This window comes from Pristiophorus japonicus, chromosome 7, assembly GCF_044704955.1.
Source record: "Pristiophorus japonicus isolate sPriJap1 chromosome 7, sPriJap1.hap1, whole genome shotgun sequence".
In the NCBI taxonomy this organism is placed as follows: domain Eukaryota; kingdom Metazoa; phylum Chordata; class Chondrichthyes; family Pristiophoridae; genus Pristiophorus; species Pristiophorus japonicus.
Window position 1 is genome coordinate 155,889,801 of NC_091983.1, and position 11,249 is coordinate 155,901,049.

Here is an 11,249-nt window from a genome sequence, read left to right on the forward strand (position 1 = left end):
TCTCTGCTTTCTGTTAGCCAGCCAATTCTCTATCCATGCTAATACATTTCCTTTGACTCCGCGTACCTTTATCTTCTGCAGTAACCTTTTGTGTGGCACCTTATCGAATGCCTTTTGGAAATCTAAATACACCACATCCATCGGTACACCTCTATCCACCATGCTCGTTATATCCTCAAAGAATTCCAGTATATACTAGCTTTGGAGGGGGTACAGAGATGATTCACTAGGCTGATTCCAGAGATGAGGGGGTTACCTTATGATGATAGATTGAGTAGACTGGGTCTTTACTCGTTGGAGTTCAGAAGGATGAGGGGTGATCTTATAGAAACAATGAATGAAAGGGATAGACAAGATCGAGGCAGAGAGGTTGTTTCCACTGGTCGGGGAGACTAGAACTAGGGGGCATAGCCTCAAAATACAGGGGAGCCAATTTAAAACTGAGTTGAGAAGGAATTTCTTCTCCCAGAGGGTTGTGAATCTGTGGAATTCTATGCCCAAGGAAGCAGTTGAGGCTAGCTCATTGAATGTATTCAAATCACAGATAGATAGATTTTTAACCAATAAGGGAATTAAGGGTTACGGGGAGCGGGCGGGTAAGTGGAGCTGAGTCCACGGCCAGATCAGCCATGATCTTGTTGAATGGCGGAGCAGGCTCGAGGGGCTAGATGGCCTACTCCTGTTCCTAATTCTTATGTTCTTATGTTATGTTCTTATGGAGTGGCCTATCCAGTGGCCCTTGTCGACACTACTGCAGACCACATGAAATGGCAGTGATAAGCTTTTCGAAATGTGGAATTGGTCCCACATTAATCTTTCCACCTGATGCTGGCCTCTCTGCCCCCTTCCGGATTTGCCTCTCCCGTTTATCCTTTAACTTCCGTTTGGCTCTGCAGAGAAGCTGCTGAATTTCCCGCTCCTTCCACCAATTGCCAATTTGCCTGTGAGCACTGGTTCAGTTCTCTCAGCTCCTCAATTCCATGAAATTGTGGTCCAACTATTAAAATGGCTTCAGCTTCTTGTGGATTATATCGGGTGGGCAATACAATTTCTCCACTCACAGCCCACACAAAATCCACTGAAAGTTATAATTGCCTGTTATGTTTCACAAGAAAAGGTTACCTGGAAATTACCAAATCCTTATCTGGACTGTCTTTCCAGTGTTATTTAAATCTAAAGGAAGTCAAATGAAATTTTAAAACCAATTGGCAGGCCTGGCTTTTAACAAATAATTACAACTTGATCATGGTAAGTTCTTGACATGACTGTCTAAGTTTTGACACTAAAACCGTGATTTCTTCTAATAAAGTATCACAAGATTAGCTAAATGGTAATGAAGAACATTTGGAAATCAAAGGTGTAAAATTGATGGTTTTGACACTAAGATCAGAGAAAGGAAAAGAAAAATTGGAAAGGGAACTCCAGAAAGCTCTTGATTGACAGGAAGGTTACATGAGTTCAGAAAGCCTTTAAATTTACGAACTCTATCAGCCAGAGATAGACAAATAATTCAGTGTATCACATTTATGTAGAAGTTAAGTTTCCGAGAACAGAAGCGAGGAGAGTTCTACTGAGAAAACAGACATCAGAAGAAGGAAGAAATACTACAATGACAGATGGAGATTCATCACATCAATGTCCGAGAGGCAAGCACAAGCATTCCAGAGGGAGGCAAGGCAGCCAACAATGCTGTACTGATTCAGTACAAGCAAAAGAAACTACATTTTCCTATATCCAATAGAACTGCTCTTAAAAGCTGTTAACTTCTCAGGTATGCACAGAGTCTATCCTAAACTATCCTACATTAGAAACAGAAACATAGAAACGTAGTGTATTTACATCAGTGAATACACTTCAAAAATACTTCATTGGCTGTAAAGCGCTTTGGAATGTCCGGTGGTTGTGAAAGGTGCTATATAGATGCAAGCCTTTCTTTCTTTCTTTGCTGGCTTTGTGTCAATCTTAGACATTTAGCATATTATTAACTTGTAATAAGTAGAGCCCAGCAAATGCTGAGTTACACTGATACACTGCAACTTCATAAACACAGATGTTACTTCGCCCAGTTAATTTACAGTAAAAGAGATGAACATTTTAAACTACTGAACACTTTTAACCAGTGCATTGGGTACAAAATGATCTTTTTTAGGCCACTATTATGGTAAATGCAGAGTCACACTGTCAAAAGCAACTAAATTTTCCCCAAAGAAGAAACTTGTATTAATTGATTGCCATTGTTGTAAAATTAATTTTACAGGAACAATATCTCAAATCCGGCAAACTTGGGACCAAGACCATGCCAATTTTTGGATTTTTCCAGATTTCGGACAAGAAAATCAAGAGTGCACATATGCTACTGAGACAGACAAAGTACTAATGGTGGCGTGGGTCAGGTCGGGTTGGGCCGGGTTGAGGGTCATTCGGCAAGTCTCAGAAAGCCCGGACCGATTACACGCCATTTAAAACATAAGCCGGTAACTAGTCCGAGCCGCCGGATTTTGGACAATAATTCTGGATTTTATTTTACTGATTATCAAATGGGATTTTCTAAAAATGTCCGGTTTTCGGACAATTCTGATTTTCGGACAGCTGGATTTGAGACTTTGTACCTGTAAGAAAAATGATTAGGAATTACATATGGTATATTGAAAAATTATATTTTGTTGAAATTGTACAAACTGTCTTTCAAAAAGGGCATTGACTTTGTGAAAAGTGATGACAGGTTTTTTTTGTTTTCCAGCAAATAGCAATAAAATGAAACTCAGATTGAAAAGCTTCTTTGCAGCATTTGCTTTCAATGACATTGTAATCAAAATGATGGGGCAGTTCTTTTACTTACTTTCTCCCCTTAAAAATGTTTTCCAAACATTATTTTATGAAGACTATGCCCCTTTAAGTAATATAATCAGAAAGACATCCCCAAAGTTTCTGGCAAATCAAGAGTAGAACATTTCAATATCGGATGTGATAAACCTTTTAAAATGCAGCAAACTGTGTTGCATAGAAGTAAATCCAAATATTTCTCTTGTAATACAAGTAGAGGTATGTGTTGTGTTTCTGTAATGCATGCATTTCCATGTTCTGCCACCAGGGAGCTCATCCCCTGAAGTCTCAAAGGATCCCAGCATCCCTTGGGAGCACTGTATATAAGCCTGTTCCTCACTCTGGAGTTTCTTATTAAAGACTGAGGTCACTGTTACTTTAACCTCCCTGTGTGCAGTCTCATCTGTGTTAGGAACACAATAACTGGCGACGAGAATACGAATCCAACGCAAAGATGCAGCAAACTGTGGGCATCCTGGAGAAGTTCTCGGAGGGTGAGGACTGGGAAGCCTAAGTCGAACGGCTAGACCAGTGCTTTGTAGCCAATGAGCTGGACGGAGAAGGAAGCGCTGCAAAAAGGAGAGGGGTCCTCCTCACAGTCTGCGGGGCACCGACCTACAGCCTCATGAAGAACCATCTGGCTCCGATGAAACCCACAGATAAGTCGTATGAGGAGCTGTGTACACGGGAGCATCTTAACCTGAGGGAGAGCGTGCTGATGGCGAGGTATCGGTTCTACACATGCCAGCAATCTGAAGGTCAGGAAGTGGCAAGCTACATCGCCGAGCTAAGGCAACTTGCAGGACAATGTGAGTTTGATGGCTACCTGGAGCAAATGCTCAGAGACTTTTTTGTACTGGGCATTGGCCACGAGACCATCCTACGAATGGCAGGAGGCAAGACATTCACCAAGCTCGACCTGAATTCGGCCTACATGACGCAGGAGCTGGAGGAGTCTTCGAAGAGCTTCACCAGCACCAACATGTACAAGGGACTGTTCATCTACAACAGATGCCTGTTTGGATTTCGGTCGGCTGCAGCGATCTTCCAGAGAAACATGGAGAGCTTACACAAGTCGGTACCATACACGGTGGTTTTTCAGGACGACATATTGGTCATGGGTCGGGACACTGCTGAGCACCTACAAAACCTGAAGGAGGTCCTCCAGCGACTGGATCATGTAGGACTGCGGCTGAAGAGGTCGAAATGCGTCTTCATGGCAACAGAAGTGGAGTTTTTGGGGAGAAAGATCGCGGCGGACGGCATTCGGCCCACAGACGCCAAGACAGAGGCTATCAGGAACGCACCCGGGCCACAGAACAGCATGGAGCTGCGGTCATTCCTGGGACTCCTCAACAATTTTGGTAACTTCCTATCGGGGTTAAGTACCCTTTTAGAGCCCCTACATGTGTTATTGCGCAAAGGTGAGAACTGGGTATGGGGAAAAAAAACAAGTAATTGCTTTTGAGAAAGCCAGAAACATTTTATACTCCAACAAGCTGCTTGTATTATATAACCCGTGTAAAAGACTTGTGCTAGCATGTGACGCGTCGTCGTACGGAGTTGGGTGTGTATTACAACAAGCTAACGTTGTGGGGAAGTTGCAACCTGTCACCTATGCTTCCAGGAGCTTGTCTAAGACTGAGAGGGCCTACAGCATGATTGAGGAAGAGGCATTAGCATGTGTGCTCGAGGTAAAGAAAATGCATCAGTACCTGTTTGGCCTCAAATTTGAGCTGGAAACCGAACACAAGACCCTCACATCCCTGTTCGCTGAAAACAAGGGGATAAATACTAATGCCTCAGCCCGCATACAAAGGTGGACACTCACGCTATCTACGTATAACTATACCATCCGCCACAGGCCAGGCACCAAGAACTGTGCGGATGCTCTCAGTTGGCTACCATTGCCCACCACGGGGCTGGAAATGGCGCAGCCTGCAAACTTGTTGATGGTGGCGCAGCCCGCAGACCATGGAAGCGTTTGAAAATGATAAATCACCTAGTCACGGCCCGCCAGATTAGGACTTGGACCAGCTAAGATCCTCTGCTGTCCCTAGTAAAAAACTGTGTACTGCATGGGAGCTGGGCCAGCATCCGCGTTGAAATGCAAGAGCCAATCAAGCCATTCCAGCGGCGAAAGGACGAGCTGTCCATTCAGGCAAACTGCCTGTTGTGGGGTAACCACGTAGTGCTACCAAAAAGGGCAGGGAGACGTTCATCTTAGATCTCCACAGCACACACCGGGTATAGTAATGATGAAAGCGATAGCCAGACCCCTTGTGTGGTGGCCCAGTATCGACTCTGACTTAGAGTCCTGTGTACGGCAATGCAGCGTATGTGCTCAGTTGAGCAACGCGCCCAGAGAGCCACCACTAAGTTGTGGTCCTGACCCTCCAGACCATGGTCGAGGATCCATGTCGACTAAGCGTGCCCGTTTCTCGGTAAAATGTTCCTCTTGGTGGTGGATGCTTTTTCAAAATGGATTGAATGTGAAATAATGTCGGGAAGCACCGCCACCGCCACCATTGAAAGCCTGAGGGCCATGTTTGCCACCCACGGCCTGCCTGACATACTGGTCAGTGACAACGGGCTATGTTTCACCAGTGCCGAATTTAAAGAATTCATGACCTGCAATGGGATCAAACATGTCACCTCAGCCCCATTTAAACCAGTCTCCAATGGGCAGACAGAGCGGGCAGTACAAACCATCAAACAGAACTTTAAACGAGTCACAGAAGGCTCACTCCAAACCCGCCTGTCCCGAGTACTGCTCAGCTACCGCACGAGACCCCACTCGCTCACAGGGGTGCCCCCAGCTGAGCTACTTATGAAAAGGACATTTAAAACCAGACTCTCGCTGGTTCACCCCAACCTGCAGGTGGCAGAACCAAATGCAAATGATGGTCGCGCCATTGTGTCACGGGAAATTGATCTGAATGACCCTGTGTATGTGCTAAACTATGGACATGGTCCCAAGTGGATCGCGGGCACAGTGATAGCTAAAGAAGGGAGTAGGGTGTTTGTAGTCAAACTAGACAATGGACAAATTTGCAGAAAGCACCTGGACCAAACGAGGCTGCGGTTCACAGACTGTCCTGAACAACCCACAGCACACACTACCTTGATCGAGCCCACAACACACAGCCAAATGACCAATAACACCATGCCGAACCAGGAAATCGAACCCATCACGCCCAACAGCCCAGCAAGGCTAGGCTCACCTAGCAGGCCTGCAGGGCCAATAACACGCTAGCCCAGCAAGGGCACAGCCAACACACCAGAACAGACATTTGTACCGAAGCGGTCCACCAGGGAAAGAAATGCTCCCAACCGCCTCACCTTGTAAATAGTCTTCACTTTGGCTTTGGCGGAGGAGTGATGTGTATCTGTAAAGCATGCACTCCCATGTTCCCCCACCAGGGAGCTCATCCCCTGAAGTCCCAAGGGATCCCAGCATCCCTTGGGAGCATTGAATATAAGCCGGCCCCTAAGGCCTGTTCCTCACTCTGGAGTGTCTTATTAAAGACTGAGGTCACTGTTACTTTAAACTCCTTGTGAGCAGCCTCATCTGTGTTCGGAACACAATAGTATAAATCTGTATTTTGTTGAACATTTAATGCTTCTTGTTTAAAAATTGACACATTAGCTTTCCATACAATACAAGAGGCACGAAAGGAGTATTGCTGGATGTAAGGCAAGCCAACTTCAAGGTGGTAATATGTTCAAGCAAAGGTTAAGTTTAGTGCCCTTTTTGAATTACTATTTCCATGTCCGTGAACACTATTCAGTATTGTTGATCATATTTAGAACACAATGAAATTTTAACATTTTTACTAAATCATATCAATGGCTGCCACGTCAGATCATATCATAAATCCCAAGTCTAGATTATATGCTTAATTCTTGGTTCAAGCCCCAATGTAAGCACAAAAGAAAGTTCTCCTCATCTCGGTCCTAAATGGCTTACCCCTTATCCTTAGGCTGTGACCCCTGGTTCTGGACTTCCCCAACATTGGGAACATTCTTCCTGCATCTACCCTGTCTAAACCCGTCAGAATTTTAAACGTTTCTACGAGATCCCCTCTCATTCGTCTGAACTCCAGTGAATACAAGCCCAGTTGATCCAGTCTTTCTTGATATGTCAGTCCCGCCATCCCGGGAATCAGTCTGGTGAACCTTCGCTGCACTCCCTCAACAGCAAGAACATCCTTCCTCAAGTTAGGAGACCAAAACTGTACACAATACTCCAGGTGTGGCCTCACCAAGGCCCTGTACAACTGTAGTAACACCTCCCTGCAACTGTACTCAAATCCCCTCGCTATGAAGGCCAACATGCCATTTGCTTTCTTAACCGCCTGCTGTACCTGCATGCTAACCTTCAATGACTGATGTACCATGACACCCAGGTCTCGTTGCACCTCCCCTTTTCCTAATCTGTCACCATTCAGATAATAGTCTGTCTCTCTGTATTTACCACCAAAATGGATAACCTCACATTTATCCACATTATACGTCATCTGCCATGCATTTGCCCACTCACCTAACCTATCCAAGTCACTCTGCAGCCTCATAGCATTCTCCTCGCAACTCACACTGCCACCCAACTTAGTGTCATCCGCAAATTTGGAGATACTACATTTAATCCCCTCGTCTAAATCATTAATGTACAATGTAAACATCTGGGGCCCCAGCACAGAACCTTGCGGTACCCCACTAGTCACTGCTTGCCATTCTGAAATGAGTACTATTCTTTGCTTTCTGTCTGCCAACCAGTTCTCAGTCCACGTCAGCACACTACCCCCAATCCCATGTGCTTTAACTTTGCACATTAATCTCTTGTGTGGGACCTTGTCGAAAGCCTTCTGAAAGTCCAAATACACCACATCAACTGGTTCTCCCTTGTCCACTCTACTGGAAACATCCTCAAAACATTCCAGAAGATTTGTCAAGCATGATTTCCCTTTCACAAATCCATGCTGACTTGGACCTATCATGTCACCTTTTTCCAAATGCGCTGCTATGATATCCTTAATAATTGATTCCATTATTTTACCCACTACCGATATCAGGCTGACCGGTCTATAATTCCTTGTTTATTCTTTCCCTCCTTTTTTAAAAAGTGGGGTTACATTGGCTACCTTCCACTCGATAGGAACTGATCCAGAGCCTATGGAATGTTGGAAAATGACTGTCAATGCATCCGTTATTTCCAAGACTTATTTCCTTTGGTACTCTGGGATGCAGACCATCAGGCCCTAGGGATTTATCGGCCTTCAGTCCGATCAATTTCCCCAACACAATTTCCCGACTAATAAGGATTTCCCTCAGTTCCTCCTTCTTACTCGACCCTCTGACCCCCTTTATATCCAGAAGGTTGTTGTGTCCTCCTTAGTGATAACCGAACCAAAGTACTTGTTCAATTAGTCTGCCATTTCTTTGTTCCCAATTATGACTTCCCCTGATTCTGACTGCAGGGGACCTACGTTTGTCTTTACTAACCTTTTTCTCTTTACATATCTATGGAAGCTTTTGCAGTCCATTTTAATGTTCCCTGCAAACTTCCTCTCGTACTCTATTTTCCCTGCCCTAATCAAACCCTTCGTCCTCCTCTGTTGAGTTCTAAATTTCTCCCAGTCCCCGGGTTCGCTGCTATTTTTGACCAATTTGTATGCCACTTCCTTGGCTTTAATACTATCCCTGATTTCCCTTGATAGCCACGGTTGAGCCACCTTCCCTTTTTTATTTTTACGCCAGACGGGGATGTACAATTGTTGTCGTTCATCCATGCGGTCTCTAAATATCTGCCATTGCCCATCCACTGTCAACACCTTAAGCATCATTCGCCAATCTATCCTAGCCAATTCACGCCTCATACCTTCAAAGTTATCCTTCTTTAAGTTCTGGACCATGGTCTCTGAATTAACTATTTCATTCTCCATCCTAATGTAGAATTCCACCATATTATGGTCACTCTTCCCCAGGGGGCCTCGCACAACGAGATTGCTAATTAATCCTCTCTCATTACACAACACCCAGTCTAAGATGGCCTCCCCCCTAGTTGCTTCCTCGACATATTGGTCTAAAAAAAACCATCCCTTATGCGCTCCAGGAAATCCTCCTTCACCGTCTTGTTTCCAGTTTGGTTAGCCCAATCTATATGCATATTAAAGTCACCCATGATAACTGCTGCACTTGTATTGCATGCACCCCTAATTTCCTGTTTGATGCCCTCCCCAACATCACTACTACTGTTTGGAGGTCTGTACACAACTCCCACTAGAGTTTTCTGCCCCTTGGTATTCCGTAGCTCTACCCATACCGATTCCACATCATTCAAGCTAATGTCTTTCCTTACAATTACCTTAATTTCCTCTTTAACCAGCAACGCCACCCGGCCTCCTTTTCCTTTCTGTCTATCCTTCCTAAATGTTGACTACCCTTGGATGTTGAGTTCCCAGCCTTGGTCACTCTGGAGCCATGGCTCCATGATGCGGTGAATGTGGTGTATTTGGACTTTCAAAAGGTTTTTGACAAGGTCCCACACAAGAGGTTGGTGTGCAAAATTAAAGCACATGGTATTGGGGGTAATGTACTGATGTGGATAGAGAACTGGTTGGCAGACAGGAAGCAGAGAGTCGTAGAAATGGGACCTTTTCAGAATGGCTGGCAGTGACTAGTGGAGTGCCGCAGGGCTCAGTGCTGGAACCCCAGCTATTTACAATATATATCAATGATTTAGATGAAGGGATTGAGTGTAATATCTCCAAGTTTGCAGATGACACTAAGTTGGGTGGCGGTGTGCGCTGTGAGGAGGACGCTAAGATGCTGCAGCGTGACTTGGACAGTTTAGGTGAGTGGGCAAATGCATGGCAGATGCAGTATAATGTGGATATACTGAGGTTATCCACTTTGGGGGCAAAAACCCGATGGCAGAATATTATCTGAATGGCGGCAGATTAGGAAAAGGAGAGGTGCAACGAGACCTGGGTGTCATGGTACATCAGTCATTGAAAGCTGGCATGCAGATACAGCAGGCGGTGCAGAAAGCAAATGGTATGTTGGCCTTCATAGTGAGGGGATTTGAGTATAGGAGCAGTGAGGTCTCACTCAAGTTGTACTGGACCTTGGCGAGGCCTCACCTGGAACATTGTGTTCAGTTTTGGTCTCCTAATCTGAGGAAGGACATTCTTGCTATTGAGAGAGTGCAGCGAAGGTTCACCAGACTGATTCCCAGGATGACAGGACTGACATACAAGGAGAGACTGGATCGACTGGGCCTGTATTCTCTGGAGTTTAGAAGGATGAGAGGGGATCTCATAGAAACATATAAAATTCAGACCGGACTGGACACGTTAGATGCGGGAAGAATGTTTCCAAGGTTGGGGAAGTCCAGAACCAGAGGACACAGTCTAAGGATAAGGGGTAAGACATTTAGGACTGAGATGAGGAGAAACTTCTTCACTCAGAGAGTTGTTAACCTGTGGAATTCCCTACAGCAGAGAGTTGTTGATGCCAGTTCATTGGATTTCTTCAAGAGGGTTTTAGATATGGCCCTTATGGCTTAGGGGATCAAGGGGTATGGAGAGAAAGCAGAAAATGGGATATTGAGGTGAATGATCCGCCATGATCTTATTGAATGGTGGTGCAGGCTCAAAGGACTGAATGGCCTACTCCTGCACCTATTTTCTATGTTTTCTCTGTTAAACTAAGGCCTATCTGCTCTTTTTGGTCGATATAAAATATTGATGGCACTATGGCTAATATTTATCCCTCAACCACCATCGCTTAAACAGATTATTTTGTCATTTATCTCATTGCTGCTTGTAGGAACTTGCTGTGCACAAATTGTCTTCCATGTTTCCCCACATTGCAACAAGAATACACGTCGCCTTTTGGCTAAGATCATGCGTAACTGACCTGACAGGGAGTAACCATGACCAGAAAGTGGTTCTCCCTGGATCAGGAAGGTGGTTCTCCTATGCTTTTTGGAAATAGGAGGTGGGTGGGGGGCCTGCCCTGTCCACCTCCATGGCACGCACCTGGTATTGCAGTACTTCCAGGAACGGTGCAGCTTTGGCTCTAGGCCTTTTGGCTAAGAGCAAAATCATTGGCGCAGAGTGATCCTTGTTTGGGCCCAAGGTGACCTTTGGCGTTTATGATCTGACAAGTTGATCTGACAAAGAATTGGAAAGATTGGCAACGAATAAAACATTAAAAAAAAACAAGAATACACGTCAAAATTACTTCATTGGCTGTTAAGTCATTTGGGTCATCCTGAGGTTGTGAAGGACACTATATTAATGTAAACTTTTTCTTTGGTGTATTATGGTTTGGAGCTTCTTAAGATATGACTTTCATAATCCAGGACCTCACAGAAATTGTCTTATATGATAAAAAAAAGAAAGACTTGCATTTATATAACA

The 11,249-nt window shown here is 44.8% G+C and overlaps 1 non-coding gene across 1 annotated transcript; it reads left to right on the forward strand.

Annotated features, from left to right (window-relative positions):
* Positions 1 to 10,704: 10,704 nt before the first annotated feature.
* On the forward strand, positions 10,705 to 10,902 carry LOC139267622 (U2 spliceosomal RNA). Its single transcript, XR_011593928.1, has one exon. It is a non-coding gene; the product is annotated as a U2 spliceosomal RNA (small nuclear RNA).
* Positions 10,903 to 11,249: the final 347 nt, after the last annotated feature.